Source organism: Herpailurus yagouaroundi, unplaced genomic scaffold (assembly GCF_014898765.1).
Source record: "Herpailurus yagouaroundi ecotype Mexico unplaced genomic scaffold, PumYag 182, whole genome shotgun sequence".
NCBI lineage: Eukaryota > Metazoa > Chordata > Mammalia > Carnivora > Felidae > Herpailurus > Herpailurus yagouaroundi.
The window spans coordinates 42,446,445-42,465,179 of NW_024412413.1; the positions used below are offsets into that span (position 1 = coordinate 42,446,445).

Genomic DNA, 18,735 nt, shown 5'->3' on the forward strand with positions numbered 1-18,735 from the left:
GTAGGACCTACCGAGGTGAGACACGGCAATCTGCCCATCTCACTCTGTGAAAGTCATGAGGGAATAAGACCCCTACAGCCTTCTATTTCTTTGTCAGCCACAACACTGGGGTTCTGCCCCTGCTTCTCTTGCTGAGCTAACAAGATATTGAAGTCTTCATGCGAATGAAATGTTACATTCTGGAAATGTTGATTGACTTGCATATTAAATTAATAACATTGGAACACCTGGGTGGCTCAGTCAGTTGAGCATCTGACTCTTAATTTTGGCTCAGGTCATGATCCCAGGGTTTTGTGTTTGAGCCCCACATTGGGCTCTGCATTGAGCGTGAAGCCTGCTTAAGATTCTCCCTCTCCCTCTGCTCCCCTACCCCACTAGCTCTTTCTCTCTAAAAGTTAAAAATTAATTATCATTAGGCAAGAATGTTTAGAAATCATGGATCCCTTAACTGGTTTTTACTGCTAGCTTTGCTGGTGATACGTCATGGCTGAGAACATAGGATCTACAGCCAGATGGCAGGATTTGAATCTCATTTACTATCTGGGTGACTTTGGGCGAGTTACATGCCTCAGTTTCCTTTTCTATAATATGGGCATCATGATAGTACCTGCCAGCTAGTGTCATTTTGAGGATTCAATGAGTCAGTATAGGTAAAAACATTTAGCCTGGTTCCAGTGCATAGTTGATGCCCAATAAACGAATCATATCCCCACTGTGCATTAAGGACATGGAAATTTTTATCACCACAAGGAAGTCATGAATATATCCCCGTTTCTCTGTCTCCACAGCCTGGTACTGACCAAGCATCCAGAAGACTCACTAACCCCCTCACTCCCCTCTTCCCTTTCCCTGACCCCTCCATGTCTATCTGTCTTACCCCATCTCTCTGTTTTTCTGTCTTTGTCTATCTTCTCTCTACCTCCCATTTCTTTTCACCTTGCTCCTCCTGTTTCCGCACCAGGACAATGAGGGACCCTCCAATGAATTGTCTGAGTCTGCTTCTGGGAACTATTTTGTATCATAAATTATCAGAGAAAATCAACCAGGCCTGCAGAGGCATCTGAATTCACTCTCCTCACTGAACTGACTCTGGGCCTCTACCCCCACTTTTTATATCTATCTGTGTCTACTTTCTCCTCTGTCACCACCTCTGTCTGTGTCTCTGAATCTCCTTCGCCTCTTTCTGACCGGCTCCTTGTTTCTTGGCCTGCGTGTCTTTGTTTATCTCTATATCTCTCTGTTGCTATCTCTTGCTCATACTCTCTCACTCTCTCTCTCTCTGTCCCCTCAGCTGTGGGAGATGAACTCCCTGGGCCCTCTGAAGACCTTCTGGTGTGGAAGGAGAGGGAAAAAACCTCAGATCCTTTGTTCCTCCTCCTGCATTCAGGTATGTTTGAGAGGACTGCTTTCCCAAACTAGAGTAACTGTCAGTACAACCTGGCAGGCAGTTCTAGAACTCCAGGGAGTCAAGTCCCTCTTGTTAGCCCTGAAAGTAGCAAAGACTTTAGGCGGTGTATCTCCAAGCAGGTGTCTAAGTGGAACAGATATGTTGATCCTAACCAAGACAGGTTACATGAAAGTTAACTGGGCATATACTTAATGTCACACATGATTATGATTGTGCTGCATGGTAATTAGGCATAAATGGTGAGGTGCTGATGTAAGTGACTATAATTAGTATTACTTTTACACAGCTAAGCCAAATTTCATTTCCCCTTTCTATACTGCTAATTTGCCAGTATCTGTAATCAGTGTCAGTGTTGATAATTTCTTGATGTCCTATTCCATTTAACAGCCACGTCCTATGAACATACACAGATCCAGACACACAGGCATACATGGATACATACACCATGATCACGCACATGCGTGCGTGGGTGCGCACGCGCGCACACACACACACACACACACACACACACATAGAGCAAGTCTGGATCCAAGTCTCTAAAATGAGCGTTCCTTTGTCCCTGGCTCACTAGCCCCGCTCTGCAGGGCAGAGGTTTACTCTTCTCCATCCATGAGTCCTTACCCTATTCCCCTCCTTCCTGGCCCTGGAGCGAAGAGATCTCTTGAGAAAGGCTTGACCACTGGCTGAGGTCATCTGCAAGTTCCTTTCTATTCCCGAAATTCCATTTTAAAAATAGTAAGTGGGGATGAAAACATATAGGTGAGTAGGTTTTAGTGCCTTCATAATTATCACCACATCATCACCAGAAAAAAATGATAGTGACTGGATTTTAATATACTCCATATATTCTTTATATCCATAATCCCTTTAAATTGTGAGGTGGGCACTGCTATCCATTTCCCAAATGAGAATACTGGAACTTACTGAGGTTAAGTATTTGCCCACAATCATGGAGCAAGTAAGTGGGAAGTTAAGATTCATATTCTGGGGATTTGAACTTTAAAGTCCATGATATGTCACCAACTTGTTCTTCTAGCAAAATATAAATAATAAGGACAACTATTTCCTTCCCCTGAATCTTAATTGTTTTAACTATGTTTGTAGGGCAGATCTGTCTTACTTTTACTGTGTTGGGAAGGAAGGTCTTGCTCTGCCCCAGCTGGACTTAGAAGCAAATTGACATGAGACAGATTAACAGGAGAAAATCATATTTAATAGGAACACATATAAGGAATCCACCCAAACATGAAATTGCAAAGACGATGAGGCAACATGGAGTTTATATGAGCTAAAGATGGGGTAGGGTCTGAGGATGCAAAGGGGAGAAAACCCATTAGCAGGAAGGTGAAAGATGTTTGGAAAAGCAAGTTTGCTCTATTATGCAGATAAGTTTCTTAGGTAAAGGAGAGTCTCTTAATAGCTCTCTTCCTGGTACAGACTCTCCTTTTCAATATAAATTTAGGCAGCTGAGGGGGAGGCAGAGAGCTTTTCCTGCATCTGTTGGGTTTTGATTACTTTTAACTCAAAATAATCTTTATGCCAAAGTGGCCCATCTTGGGGCAGCCTGCCCTTGGCCCCTATAATAGGAGAGAAGGGGTTATGGGCACTGAATACCTGAAAGGGGAGAGAGAAAAGAATGAAGAGGCGGGGAACACTGCCAATATTGGGATGTTTATTCAAACCAAACTTGTTTATCTTCCCTAAGTGTCCATGGTGATCATTTAGACAGTTCTCAGGATTGTGGAAGAAATCTGGGCATGAGGGCCGTGTCCAGCTTTTGTGCTTAGGGCTGCTCTCAGAAGGATTTTCATCTCTGCACATTAGGCAAATAGATCTCTGAGTGGTCCTCCCCTAAGCAGTGTCCCCTAAAGGCAAAATTGAGCTGTTCACCTGGAAGGAGGAAAAGGAGGGTTTTGTGAACACAGATGAGGATGAGGGGTGGGGGCTGTCCCACTCACTGTGATGCCCCCATGGGCCAGGTCTGGGCTACTCCTTCCTTATAAGAGCTGTTCCTCCCTTGTTCTAGCCTTTGGATCTGCCTAGGAACAGCCTCTTCATTCTTGGCTCTGACTCCCTGAGCACAGTGAGTGGTCCAGAAATAAGCACGATCAATCAAAATTCGTCCCTAGGATTTAGCCAACTGCATGTGGGGAAGATGGTCTCTCTGGTCTGAGGACTATGAGGTGTAAGAGACGCTGAAGAACTATAAAGTGTCCACTGTGGCCCTCCGTGTCCCTGTCCACTGTAGCTTGCACCCCCTCTTGCACATGACCTCAGCCCCTCACTGTTCCTTCCACTTCTCTTAGTAAAATCCAGATTGTCCAAACACGGCTGTTCATTAACCAGAATAATTGCTCCCTTCCCTGAGTACCACCCTTGAACAAATATTCTTGAAACTAGCTGAACTTCAGCTGACCCTGCCTGCTGAAGCCTTATACAAGATTCCACCTCCTTCTCAAGTTAGAACGCTCCTTCTCATGCCGACAGTTTTGAAAAAGACTTATGCTAATGGTGCTCTTGTTTTTTTCCACAGAGAATATGAGTAAGAGGTGCTGAGATGCTAGCAGCCAGACCACAACTGATGGAGAAGGCAGCCTGGGAGAGTGAAATTAACACGGGAACAGGTGCTGGAGAGGTGAGGGGGGGCGGGCCGCAGAGATGGAGGCAGAGACAGAGTGATATCCAATGGTGTTCAAGTTTCCATCCTGCTTCTTAAGCCTAGCACCATTATTACCATTTTTTTTTGTTATATAAGTGAACAAGTTAAAATGGTAGGATTTAAAAAAAAAAAAAAAGGAGAATCACAGCAGTCCTCAAATTTGCCTATACAAACATAAAATGCTTTTATAACTCTATACTGAAATCAACCCAAATCTAGAACCTCTATATCCAGGAATAAGGGTAAATATTATCTTATTTTTTCAAGTAGCTCATTCTACTAGTCACTTCTGGGTAAATACTCAGTCAAAAATTCAGGGTTCTCCCCTCACTCCTTGTCAACCCCACTTTTGATTTTTTTTTAAGTTTATCTTTTGAGAGAGAGAAAAAGGATGCAAGTGGATGTGGGGTGGGGCAGAGAGAGAGGGGGACAGAGGATCTGAAGCAGTCTTCACGCTGATAGCAGAGAGCCTAATGTGGGACTCAAACTCATTAACTGCAAGCTCATGACCTGAGCACAAGTTGGAAGCTTAACCAACTGAGCCACCCAGGTGCTCCTTGACCTCACTTTTGGGGATGAACTAAGTTGCTAGAAAACCAAGGTGTTAAAGGTAATTTTTAAAAATGTGATTCATACAAATATGAAATGAGTACGTGTCAAAGATTTTATTTTACTCATTCTTTAATGAGGAAACTAGTAAGAAATAAAAACTCGTTCTGAGGAGGGGCACCTGGGTGGCTCAGTCGGTTGAGTGTCCGACTTTGGTTCAGGTCATGATCTCACAGTTTGTGAGTTCGAGCCCCGTGTCGGACTCTGTGCTGACAGCTCGGAGCCTAGCCTGGAGCCTGCCTCTGATTCTGTGTCTCCCTCTCTCTCTGCCCCTCCTCTGCTCATGTTCTCTCTCTCTCTCTCTAAAAAATAAATAAACATTAAAAATAAATAAATAAATAAATAAATAAAAATAAAAAACTCGTTCTAAGGAGACTCCAAGGAAAACATATCTACAGGTAATCTGGAATATTGAATTGAATTTGCTGATAGAGGCAAAACTGGCCTCTTGCACTAAGTAGAAATCAATACATCCTCATTGGACAAAATTCATTTGCATTTCTTAGGTGGGAATTATTTGCATCTCTGTCAGCCTTTTACAAGTTAACTTCAGTTTCTACAGACTGGCAAAATAGTCAAGGGCAGTGAAAGACACAGACCCCTGTAGAATCAGATAATCCTGGAAGTTTCCAGAGATTTTGCCAAGAATTCCATCTGTACAACCTGATCCTCTACACAGGCTCTACTGACTGGCTTAAAAAGTGAACTTGAATAACTGAATTTCAGACATTTCCTGCCAAATGACACTATAAACTACTGCCAAACTAAAAATACTGTTTTCAGACAGTCCCCCAACCCAATTCGTGGGCATTGGAACAACATAATAGGCACTGGAATTTCTGGTTTTCCCCATGGATTGTAATTGTGGCAGGTTAGCCAGGCGCGTCGTCCGGGAAACCTTGTCACAAGCCTTTGGCTCCCCAACTTGAGATGGATGTGCAAATGGGCTGCTACTCAGAAGCTAGGGTTTCTGTAGGAAGGAATCGGTTTTGGATTTCAAAATCAGACAAACACATATCTGATTATGGACTTATAGCCCCAAGTAGGAAAGCCTGAAAATCATGGGGGGAAAAAAACCTGTAAAAACCAATACCCCTGTTATCTGGCCCCCACCTGCCTCTTGGACACATTGTACTTCTATCTGGATATTTCATCCTAACACTTTATATTAGGAAGCCTGATGTATCACTTTTGGTTCAGTAAAGATGAGAAATAAAAATATTCATGGGGTGGCTCAGTCCATTGAACATCTGATTTCGGCTCAGGTCATGATCTCACAGTTTGTGAGTTCAAGCCCTGCATGGGGTTGTGTGTGGACAGATCAGAGCCTGGAGCCTGCTTCTGATTCTGTTTCTCCCTCTCTCTCTGTCCTTCCCCCACTTGTGCTCTGTCTCTCTCTCTCCCTATCAAAAATAAACATTAAAAAATTTTTTAATTAAAAAATTAAAAAAAAAAAAAGGAAATAAAAATATTCATGATCTGGTGGGATTGCTCCTGAGAGCTCATGGTGGATGTATTTACTCGCAAACGGGAGATAAATTGGTCAAATGAGGAAAATTGAACATTACAAACAGGTGGAAGTTCAGCCTCCTAGATAGTTTCCCACTTCATAGCTGTGACAGAGGTGGAGACAGAAGCTGAGGGTCAGTGATTGCAAAGGCCAAGCCAAATGAAGTTTCACTACAGACCCAGGTGAAGGAGCATCAGATAAAATTCTAGATTACAGGTCTCCATACTGAGAGGAATTGTACACGTATGCCCCACTTAGTATGCTTTTCTCTTGTTCTGGGATGGCCCTCTGGGCTTAAATACCAAAGTTGGTATGGTACTCAGTAGCACACCAGTAGGTCCTTTCCATCATCCATTTCTTCATTAGTGTACATCCTAAACACATGCTGACTGTCATCTTGGTGTCCCTAAGTCCTCTAGTCTATGTAGTTGCTTATATATTTAATGTTGAAACAGAGGTGGCTTGAGTCTCTATCTTACACTGTGGAGAGTTCAGTGCCTTTCCCAAGATTTCTGCAAACCCCAAGCTGCAACCATTGCTGTGTTCACTCCTTGCCCAGACTTCCTGGTCCCACTAAACTCTCAGTCCACCTTACATTCCATTTCTGTGGTTCTTCTCTCCTCTACCGTATAAGGGAAAAACAGTACACGTTTCTCTGATTTTCTCATCAATGCCAAAAATTCATATGTAGCAAGGCATTTATCAAAGTTTAAGATAACCAGTACTTGCACGATGCCAAACAGCACAGCAGATGATTCAAGATAAAACATGCTTCTTCTTGGGGTGCCTGGTCAGCTCAGTCACTTAAGCATCCGACTCTTGATTTTGGCTCAGGTTATGATCACGGGGTGGTGAGATCAAGTCCTGCGTTGGGCTCCACGCTGGGCATGGGATTCTCTCTCCCTCCCTCTCTCTCTCTCTCTCTCTGTCTGCCCCTCCCCTGCTCATGCTCTCACTTTCTCTCAAAAAAAAAAAAATCCTCCTCTTAAAAAACCTGGGGGAAAAATAGATGCAGTAAATGTGGTGAAAAGTTGATAAAGTCTAAAACTAGATGGTTACATAGGGTTAATTATACCATTTTTGTGATTTTTATTTAAGCTATATAGTTTTCACAAGAGTTTAAAAAATACATTGATCACGAGATCATGAAGATATTTTGCTGTCTTTGTCAGTTAGGTAACAGACTGCCACGACAGTCTCCAAAACACAGGACTGATGAGGTACATGTTTGTTACACTCTTGCATAACAGTCTTGAGTCTACCCTCTTAACAAATTTTTCAGTGTATATTACAGTATTGTTAGCTACAGACACTATGTTGTACAGCAGAGCTCTAGAATTTATTCGTTTTGCATAACTGAAAGTTTATACCCCTTGAGCAACAACTCCCCATTTCCTCCTCCCTCCCACCCCTGGTGGTCACCATTCTACTTTGCTCCTATGTATTTGACTATTTTAGACTCTTTATATACTGGGATCATAGTGAGATATCACCTCCCAACTGTGAGGTTGGCTATTACCAAAACAAACAAACAAACAAACAAACAAAAAACAAACAAAAAAACCAAAACAAAAAAACCAAAAGACAAATGTTGGTGAGGATGTGGAGAAACTGGAATGCTTGTATGGTGTGTAATAGCCAACCTCACAGTTGGGAGGTGATATCTCACTATGATCCCAGTATATAAAGAGTCTAAAATAGTCAAATACATAGGAGCAAAGTAGAGGGGGGGCGGGGGGGGGGGGAGGGGAGGAATGTAAAACTGGTTACAGCTGTTATAGAAAACAGTATGGAAGCTCCTCAACAAAATTAAAAATAGAACTACCATATAATTCAGCAATCCCACTTTTCAGTATATATGCAAAAGAATTGGCATCAGGATCTCAAAGAGATATCTGCATTCTCATGTTTATTGCAGCATTATTTATAATAGCCAAAATACAGAAACTACCTAAGTGTCTGCTGATGGTTGAATGGATAAAGTAAATGTTTATATTGTTGATTTGCAAGCTCCCCAGGTGTAATCTGAAGTTGGCCCCCATAGTGAAGGGCAGGGAGAGAGGGAGAGGCAGGCCACTTCAGATTGGTAGGTGGCAGATTTAACAAGCACAGAAACTTACATACAAGGCTTGTCCTGGGCTGCAGCAAGGTAACTAAATTTCTGCACCCACCTACCAAATCCTTAAAGTTTATACAGAGGCTTAACTGGGTTCCGTCATATATACCATCCAGATGGTCTCAATAGCACAACATTATCACAAGGGTATGTCCTTGGGGAAGCCTCTGAGAGCAGGGAAGGCAAGCAGAACCCACGTTGTAAGAACCAGAGAGAGCTGCAAGAAGCCTCCAGTTGCCCAGGGCCGGTTCATGGGTCAACTGACAGTCACAGCCTCTTGATGACCTCCTCCAACATATGCATACAATGGCATATTATTCAGCCTTTTAGAAGAAGGAAACCCTATCATATGCAACAACCAAATCCAGGTTCATATGGTCAACCTGAAGGATTTCATGGTAAGTGAAATAAGCCAGTCACAGAAGGCAAGATAGGGTCTTTAACGAGGCAATCAAGTTAAAATGAGGTCATTAAAGTGGGTCCTAATTCAATATGACTGGTGTCCTTATAAGAAGAGGTAATTAGGACACAGGCATATGCAAAGGAAAGACCATGTGAAGACACAGGGAAAAGATGGTCATGTACGAGCCAATGAGAGGCCTCAGAAGAAGCCAAGCCTGCTGACACACTAATCTTGGACTTCGCCTCCAGAACTGTGAGAAAAGAAATTTCTGTTATTTAAATCCACCCGGTCTGTTTTACTTTGTTATGGCAGCCCGAGCAAAGTAAGACACCGCTCATTTTAATGTAGAACAGTTTTATTCTCCACTTCACTGCTCTGAACTCATGAAAGCCTCCCTTGGTAAATCCTTAACCTCATTAAGCCTCTTTTCTAAACAAAAGACCATTCTCTCAGGATATTTGCCCTTTAGTAGCACAGAGTACCCATAGAGGCTGAGAAATTAGTCTTTGCTCGAGTAAGATCAAACTCGTTGGCACATCAGTCTTCTTAAGTGGGAAGGGAGCAGGATAAAAGTCTATTCTTCCGTAATAAAGAATACACCACCTCTTAAGAAGCTGGAAGCACCTACGGCCAGATTTTCTTTTGTTTGCTTGAAATGGCAGTTTCCCCCTTCCCAGTTGGTTCACGTGCACTCACACAGCCGTTCACTTAACAGTGGGTTATTAAGAGCCTCCTGTGTGCAAGCCACTGTGTCAAAGATAAGCCCATGAAGTCTTGCTTAAAGGGCATCACAGAAATGAACAGTAGCTGAAGGTGGATGTGGAGTTAAGGGAACAGTTCTATTTTTCTTTCCTTTTCTTTTTAAAAAGAGCTCGGGAGATACACAGTGCTGACAGGAACATCTCAGTAGGAAGGGAGAGAAGGACAAAGGCAGGACCTTACAAGCTCCAGCAGGTGAGGGGCTGGGGTCCTCTTTGCATAACTGGTGAGTGCTGGGCCGGTCACCGTGGCAGGGAAGGAGCCACGTGTGAGTACTGGCACAGGTTCCTCAGGGGAATTGGGGCTGGGAGCACGCGAAAGTTCTCTTCAAAGTTTCTTAACGAATTAAGAATCTAAGAAGTTGTGAATGCATTGAGGGAGGGGCTATTTGACGTTGGAGGAGAGAGAAAAGTGTAAAATTGTCTCAGAGAGTGGGAGAGTACATTGATGACGGAAGCAGCTGTCAAATTTTAGGCCACCTCAGAATCACCTGTCCCTGTCTTTGGCATGTCTCTGGGATGGGGCCAGAGAATTGACATTTCTTCCCTCCTTCCTTCCTTCCTTCCTTCCTTCCTTCCTTCCTTCCTTCCTTCCTTTCTTTTTTTCTTTCTTTCTTTTCCTTCTTTCTTTCCTTCTTTCTTTCCTTCTTTCTCTTTTTCTTTCTTTCTCTTTCTTTTTTTCTTTCTCTCTCTCTCTCTCCCCCTCTCTCTCTTTCTTTTGATTTTTTTTTTTTCAGGAAGAGAATTTAGTGATTCATCGCTTACATATAACACCCAGTGCTCATCCCAACAAATGCCCTTCTTAAGGGCCCCTTTTAGCCCATCCCCCCACCCAACATCCTGCCAGCAACCCTCAGTCTGTTCTCTGTATTTAAGAGTCTCTTATGATATTTCTCCTTCTCTGTTTTTATCTTAGTTTTGCTTCCTTTCCCCTATGTTCATCTGTTTTGTTTCTTAAATTCCACAAATGAGTGAAATCATCTGATATTTGCCTTTCTCTGACTGATTTATTTTGCTTAGCATAATACACTCTAGCTCCATCCATATTGTTGCAAATGGCAAGATTTCATTCTGTTTGATGGCCGAGTAATATTCCGTTGTATAAGTTCAGGTGATACTGATGCTGCTAGCTCAGGGATTTCATTTTGAGAACCACTGGACTAGGACTAAACTCTAGTTCTTGCACAGACATATTTACTACACAGGGGCATTTGGGTAGAGGGCTGTGCAGAAAAATTCTTAGAATTCCAGCAACAGAAGAGAGTTCCAAATGGGGATCCAAAGTGACTCTGTTGCCAGCACTGATAAAATCGATGGAGAGAAAGGAAGATGATATTAACACGCACAGAGAAAGGGAGCTAACCTACTTCTTCTGAAAAGTTTGAGAAACAGATTACAAAATGACTCCAGCAGCCAAGCACACAAGGAAGGTCCTTTCACAAACAATGGTCATTTAAGATCTTAGAAAGTCCTATAAGATGGTGTCCACCGTAGTGGGTGGAGAGATATGGAAGATAAAGACTGCCCAAAGGAGCATCCTGCCCATTCAGCCATGAGAGTAAAATGAATGATCAGATATTATATTTGGGGATTCAAGCAATTTTGGCTTCCATCTGGAAATGTTGACTTGATGGTTGTTACATGATAGTTCCAAAAGTTGGTTGATTTCTTCTCCAGATGATTTTGGTAATGGTGTCTATTCCACAGTTCACATATTTTCAGAAGATCTGGAAAAGAGGAAATAAGCAAACGACAGTCATATTCCAGGTAGTAAATGGCAGGGGAATTGGTGAAACCAATGTCCAGAAACCAGAATAATATCAGTTTTTTCCTTCCTTTCAGACTTGATCTTAAGATGCTCTCAATGCGTCTACTTCCCCAAGTTGCCTCTTCAGACTTTAGCATCCTCTACTTGGCTATTTTTTTTTAACTCATTTATTGCTTAATTTACACCCAAGTTAGTTAGCATATGGTGCAAATTTGATTTCAGGAGTAGATTCCTTAAAGCCTCTTACCCATTTAGGCCAACCCCTGTCCCACAACCCCTCCAGTAACCCTCTGTTTGTTCTCTATATTTAAGAGTCTCTTATGTTTTGTCCCCCTCCCTGTTTTTATATTATTTTTGCTTCCCTTCCCTTGTGTTCATCTGTTTTATATCTTAAAGTCCTCATATGAATGAAGTCATATGATATTTGTCTTTCTCTGACTGACTAATTTTGCTTAGCATAATACTCTCCAGTTCCACCCATGTAGTTGCAAATGGCAAGATTTCATTCTTTTGGATTGCCAAGTAATACTCCAGTGTATATACATACCACATCTTCTTTATCCATTCATCCGTCGATGGACATTTGGGCTCTTTCCATACTTTGGCTATTGTCAATAGCGCTGCTGTAAACATTGGGGTGCATGTGCTCCTTCAAAACAGCACACCTGTTTTATTTATCCCTTGGATAAATACCTAGTAGTGCAATTGCTGGGTCGTAGGGTAATCCTATTTTCAATTTTTTGAGGAACCTCCATACTGTTTTCCAGAGTGGCTGCACCAGCTTGCATTCCCACCAACAATGCAAAAGAGATCCTCTTTCTCTGCATCCTCACCTACATCTGTTGTTGCCCGAGTTGTTAATGTAAGCCATTCTGACAGGTGTAAGGTGGTATCTTATTGTGGTTTTGATTTGTATTTCCCTGATGATGAGTGATGTTGAGCGTTTTTTCACATGTCAGTTGGCCCTCTGGATGTCTTCTTTGAAGAAGTGTCTATTCATGTCTTTTGCCCATGTCTTCACTGGATTATTTGTTTTTTGGGTGTTGAGTTTGAAAAGTTCTTTATAGATTTTGGATACCAAGCCTTTATCTGATATGTCATTTGCAAATATCTTCTCCCATCCCGTCGGTTGCCTTTTAGTTTTGCTGATTGTTTCGTTCTCTGTGCAGAAGCTTTTATTTGATGAAGTCCCAATAGTTCATTTTTGCTTTTGCTTCCCTTGCCTCCAGAGACATGTTGAGTAAGAAGTTGCTGCAGCTGAGGTCAACAGGCTTTTGCCTGCTTTCTCCTCTAGGAGTTTGATGGCTTCCTCTGTTACATTTAGGTTTTTCATCCATTTTGAGTTTCTTTCTGTGTATGGTGTAAAAAAGTGGCCCAGGTCCATTTTTCTGCATGTTGCTGTCCAGTTTTCCCAGCACCATTTGCTGAAGAGACTGTCTTTATTCCATTGGGCCTTCTTTCCTGCTTTGTCAAAGATTAGTTGGCCCTACGTTTGTGGGTCCATTTCTGGGTTCTCTATTCTGTTCCATTGATCTGAGTGTCTGTTCTTGTGCCAGTACCATACTGTCTTGATGATTACAGCTTTGTAATATGTCTTGAAGTCTGGGAGTGTGATTCTTCAGCTTTGGTTTTCTTTTTCAAGATTGCTTTGGCTATTCAGGATCTTTTCTGGTTCCATACAAATTTTAGGAATATTTGTTCTAGCTCTGTGAAGAATGCAGGTGTTCTTTTGATAGGTATTGCATTGAATACGTAGATTGCTTTGGGTAGTATCAACATTTTAACAATGACTTCTAGAACTGATCCATTAATTCAGCAAAGTCACAGGATATAAAATCAGTGCCCAGAAATTGTTTGCATTCTTATACACCAATAATGAAACAACAGAAAGAGAAATCAAGGAATCGATCCTATTTACAATTGCACCAAAAACCATAAAATACCTAGGAATAAACATAATCAAAGAGGTGAAATATCTATACACTGAAAACTATAGAAAGCTCATGAAAGAAATTGAAGAAGACACACACAAAAAAATGGAAAAATATTCCTCTACTTGGCTATTCTGGAGGTCATGTTGCTAATCTCTTCAGGCATGCCCAGTCTCAAGTTCATCTCTGACCTCTCCACTCTAACTGATCACTACACTACTATCCATCTCTGGCCCAGTTTTGCATTAAGGGCTCACACCATCACCAATCAGTACAGGGCAGTGTGGAGCAATTCTCACCTCCATATTTTTATTCATATATTCATTCACTTATCCATTCACTTAAACATTGAGTGCTGGGGTGCCTGGGTGGCTCAGTCGGTTAAGCATCCGACTTCAGCTCAGGTCATGATCTCACAGTCTGTGGGTTCAAGCTCCGTGTTGGGCTCTGTGCTGACAGCTCAGAGCCTGGAGCCTGCTTCAGATTCTGTCTCCTTCTTTCTCTGCCCCTCCCCTGCTCATGCTCTGTCTCTCTCTTTCTCAAAAATAAATAAACATTAAAAAAATTAAAAAAAAAAAAAAAAAGAACATTGAATGCCTACTGTGGATCAAGAACCAGAGGCCATAGTAGGATCCTAGAGCCTGGGGGTTGAGAGATGAATATGACACAGGTTCTGCTGTTGAGCAGTTCACAGCATAGTTAGGGGAGATAGACACATTAACAAGTAATTGCCACGTCATGTAATGCACCAGTGGAATTATGCACACTGTATTATGGTACAATGGAGTAAGGAGTAAATAGCTGCACTTGGAGGAGAACACAGAGACTTCTCAGGGGAGGTAACAGTCGATCTGTGTCCTACAGAAGTTTTCTACTCCAAGGAAAAGATAAGGGCATTTCATACACAGAGAATGGGGAGGACTTGAAGACCCAAAGGAGTATGACATATTTTGGAGATGGCAGTTGGTCTGACAAGACAAAATAGGCAGTTTTGTGTTGTGCTTAATTGTGCAGGATCCAAAGCCAAACTATATGGGTACAAATTTGGCTCTTACTCCCTGTGTGATTTTAGACAAGTTATTTAACCTCTCTGTGCCTCTGTTTTCCTACATGTAAAATGTGGATAAAAACAGATTCTATCTGATAGGAGTAATTTGGAGATTTAATGCATTAACACATGTCACCTTTAGAATAATGCTTTGTATATTGTAAGTGCACAGAAAATGTTATTGTTGCAGACATCTCTGGATATTGCCATCATCACCACCATCATCATCATCGCCACCACCACCACCACCATCATCATCATCATCCCAGCTTTGCCTTTTTTTTATCCTTAAATCTAACTCATCATTAAATCATCTCTGTTCTACCCTGTATTCTAAATATTTCTTAAATCCATATTCTCATCACTGTCTCTATTACTGTTATGTTACTTTAAGCTCTCATTGTCTCTTCTAATACTTGGAAAGTATGATACTTGAAGAGGTTTAGCTCTTAGCCCCTATGTCTTTTACAGACATTTCAAGCTTCCTATCCAATAGATTTTTCCATGGAGCAAAGAAATCAAAGGAGATAATGTTGGAAAGGTAATCAGTGACTAGATTATAAACAGTCTGCATGCCAGGATAAGAAGTTTTGACTTAATTCTGTAGCTGATGGAGAGCCATTAAATATTTTAAGCAGAGAAATGACTGATCGGGTTTGCATTTTATAAACATGAGGTGGAAATTCTAGAGATGGAATATATAGGTCTCTCTGGAAGATTGATTGGGGAGGAGGGGATAGGGTAAGGGAGGAATCGAGATGATCCAGTCCCCTCCAATCAAGACCCCCCCTAGAATTGACTGGAGATACTTGGTGGATGGGTTATTATCTTCTGACATGGCTAGAGCATGGAGTTTGGGAAGAAAGAGGCTAGAAATGAAGCTAGAGAGAAAGAATGACTTTAATCACAAAGCATTTGGGGCTTTTTCCTCTGAATTCAGAAGTAAGGACTTCTGAGTCCAAAACTAAGGGTGCAGAGGTAGATGCTTTTTTTTTTATTTGGGAGAATGAGAACAATGATTCTTTCCCATTGGCCTCTCTTTTCTGTACATCCTATTATGATACTTTTCCTTCCCTAGTCTTTGCCTCCCTTTCCTTTTCAGGCTACTTAAAATTTAACCATCATTTAAAAACTGGTGAAAACTCGACTTCCTGTAAACATCTATTGTATCTGACTACTCTACCCCACACTAATATCTGTTCTGATTGCCCATCATACTGAATGTTTAGATGTTTTGTCTACTACATTAAATTACTGCCTTTAAGAGTAAAACCAATGATTGAGTCCTCCAAAAGGCACATAGCAGGAACCCTAAACTCCTTTATGGATTCAGAGAGCATTAGAGGGAAACATTGAGATCAACTTATCTTGTCTAGTGGTGTCCACCTGGAATCTAACATTCCAAGCTATTGTCATTGTGTCCATATGCCATATTTCTTGTTTTAAGATCCTAATAGCTATTGTACAATTTCTTATATCAAGTCTATCTAAGATCCTAATAGCTATTGCACAATTTCTTATATCAAGTCTATCTAATCTGCTTTGATAACTCTATCAATCCAGTTTTGTAATTCTGGTGATCACATAAGAAATGAATCAATGATTTAACAAACTGCAGATCAGTAGAAAAATCTTTCAAAAGACGGAGGGCATGAAGAGAAGACAAAACATTCCTTGGTGGTAGAAATTAGCAACCACTGCTCTTGGCCAACAGTCATGCTAATGAAGGCCCTAGTTGAGAAGCTAGCCAGGGTCATAACCGACTAAATAGCTCACCTAGGACTAGGATGCCGGTCTCGATGCATCCTGGTGCTTGGAATTCAGTACTGCTCCACTGAAGGGTCCTTATCAGTACTAGGAATTACTACTGACATGTGCAGGATGGGAGAGAAGGAGCTACCATTTGTTGAGAGTTTAATATTTATTAGTCACTCTATTGGGTGTTTTGTTATGCATTATTGCATTTCTTCTCCACAAAAAAACCTTTTAATTTCATTTTGTTGTAATAAAAAGATTTTTTTAGGTAATGAAATTGAGACCAAATTAGGTTAAGAAATGCTCCCCAGGTCCACCAAGTTGAAAGTGGCAGAATCTTTCCAAATTCAGGAACTCTCTGGCTCTTAGGTGTAGGTGTATTCACCTGATTTTTGAGAAAAGTGATACAGGAAGCTTGAAAGGTTCTGGGAAAGAGAAAGGCCCAGGGCTAAAGAAAGCACTGAGGAAAATGAGAGAAAGTCTCAAGTAAACTAGAAAATTCTTTAAAGCTTGTTCTTTTCAGAATCATTATCTGAACTGAGCCTCATTCTTTGCCCAGTACTGTACCTCAGCTCTCTTTCTGTTGCCACAGCCCAACCCCTCCCTCCTTCTTCCCAAATCATGGTGACCTCCATGCGCTATGGGGCAGCTATGGAGATGGGCAGTTTGGCTATGAAAGCACTGCTAACTCTGTCTCTAGCCTCCTCCTCTCCCCTGACATCTCTATTACTTGTAAAGTCAGATATCATGTTGAACTTCAAATTTAGAACGTGTGTTCATTGTAAATTAGCTCCTCTTCCACTATTTCCCATTTCTATGATGGCATTATGATTTTTTTCATCAGCTGGGCTCAACACTTAGAAGTGCCTCTTGTCTTGTTCCCATACAGGTCTAAGATGTACTTCCCTGATGTCTTTCACAGCCTTCTCTATGATCCAAGGTCACTACCACTGCTCTGTCATGGCCTTCGTGACCTCTTGCTTGGATTACAGCAATAGCCTCTTGTTTCCCATCCCATCTCACTCAATCACTTTCTCTTTCCATCCATCCCATATATCTGTAACAGATTAAGTTTTCTAAAGCTCTGTTCTGATCATGTCCCATTACTCCTTAAAAGCCAGTAATATTTTCCTGTTGCTGCCCAAATAAATAGAAATGCTCAGACTCCCATGCAAGCTTCACCCAATTTCATTTCTCATCCCTGATCTCCCATGTAATATCTCCTACAGATAAAAACAGTAAAGCACTTTCATATACTGTTTCCCTCTGGCCTTTCTATCTCTGTGCATTTGCTGATACTGATATGCCTTATGCTCATCTCTCCATCCTTGCTGTCATTTGGAATCCTATGCAGCAACCTTGGATCTTCCATAAAGTAACTTTCTAATGACCCCCAGCTTAAAGGTTCTCTTGTTTTTAGCCTTTTTGTTTGTATTTTTAGCCTTTTAGCATCTCTCTCTCTCTGACATTTATCAAGACAATTATAGTTTGGTTATTTCTTTTCTTATGTAGTGGGCATAAATGTACAACTAAATTCAGAACGGCAAGGGTCGCCTGGGTGGCTCAGTTGGTTAAGCGTCTGACTTCAGCTCGGGTCATGATCTCAGGGTTCGTGGGTTTAAACACCGCATCAGGCTCTGTGCTGACTGCTCAGAGCCTGGAGCCTGCTTCAGATTCTGTCTCCCTCTCTCTCTGCCCCTCTCCTGCTCATGCTCTGTCTCTTTCTCTCTCAAAAATAAACATTTAAAAAAGTTAAAAATAAAATAAAATAAAATTCAGAATGTCAATAAATGTCAGTTCGAACACCATATATATCTGACTCTGAGTCCCAATGCCTCCAGATGAGTGGGAAAAATCAATCTTCTCCAGGAATGAGTGAGAATCTAAGAAGCCATGGTATCCACAGGTAATGAAGGTTAAGAGCCTTTAGCTTCTAGCCCATCATTTGGTTCTGTGATCTGAGACTTCGCAATTCCTTGAAGGAAGCCAATTGTCTGGGACATACCTTCTTTCCATGGCCCACTCTTCCCTGCTAAGGTCTGTCCTCCTGTTTATGGTGCTGGTAGAAGGAGGGACAGGCTCCTGCCTCCCATGGATCCAGCTGAATTCTATTCCCTTTCTATAGGAGTGGGGGTGGGGAATCCTTCCGCTCTCTTGGCCTTCAAAGATAATCCTCATCCTCTGCCTCTCCTTACTGGTTATCCAATATTTTCACAAAAATCATAAAGCCTTTCACAAAAGATTGAAGAAAAGATTGTCTTCCTATATTTCTGTAACATAAACCTCCCTGAGGCAAAGGAGCCAGTGAGCCCAGCGACCTTCTCAGCCTGGCAGAGGCAGAGAACAAAACACGAGTTCTTCCATCCGGAATCCTGCCACACTTGTCTACATTACCTGATGACAGCAATAGCCTTCTCAGATTTCTATCCTTTGCAGCCTGTGCACATTGCAAAAATATCTGGCTTCACAAATGGGCAGGATTCAGGAGGATTCAATCATCAGGAAATGTCCAGTTTTGGTTTGGTTTTGTTTTTCCTCTACCACAACCATCACACGTCCTGTTGGTTCTCCTTTCTCTGCCCTTGGACAAAATCTCTGGCAGATCTCTTGGCTTGACCTCCTGTCACTTCCAAGTATTAAAACACTTCTATTTCCAGTAATTTGGAAATCTGGACCGATCCAATGGTAGACTTTTGCTGTCTTCTGTAGTTCACAGCACCTTCCCTTTCCATTGCTCATGCCTAACCTGTACTCAGAATCCCGGACTCAG

The 18,735-nt window shown here is 41.7% G+C and overlaps 1 long non-coding RNA gene across 1 annotated transcript in view; it reads left to right on the forward strand.

The window, feature by feature from the left end:
* The first annotated feature begins 8,083 nt into the window (after positions 1–8,083).
* LOC121040715 (uncharacterized) overlaps positions 8,084–18,735 on the forward strand; it is a 63,986-nt gene continuing 53,334 nt past the window's right edge. The window contains exon 1 of the long non-coding RNA XR_005795415.1: positions 8,084–9,659. This is a non-coding gene — a long non-coding RNA (uncharacterized LOC121040715). The remainder of the gene's footprint in view (positions 9,660–18,735) is intronic.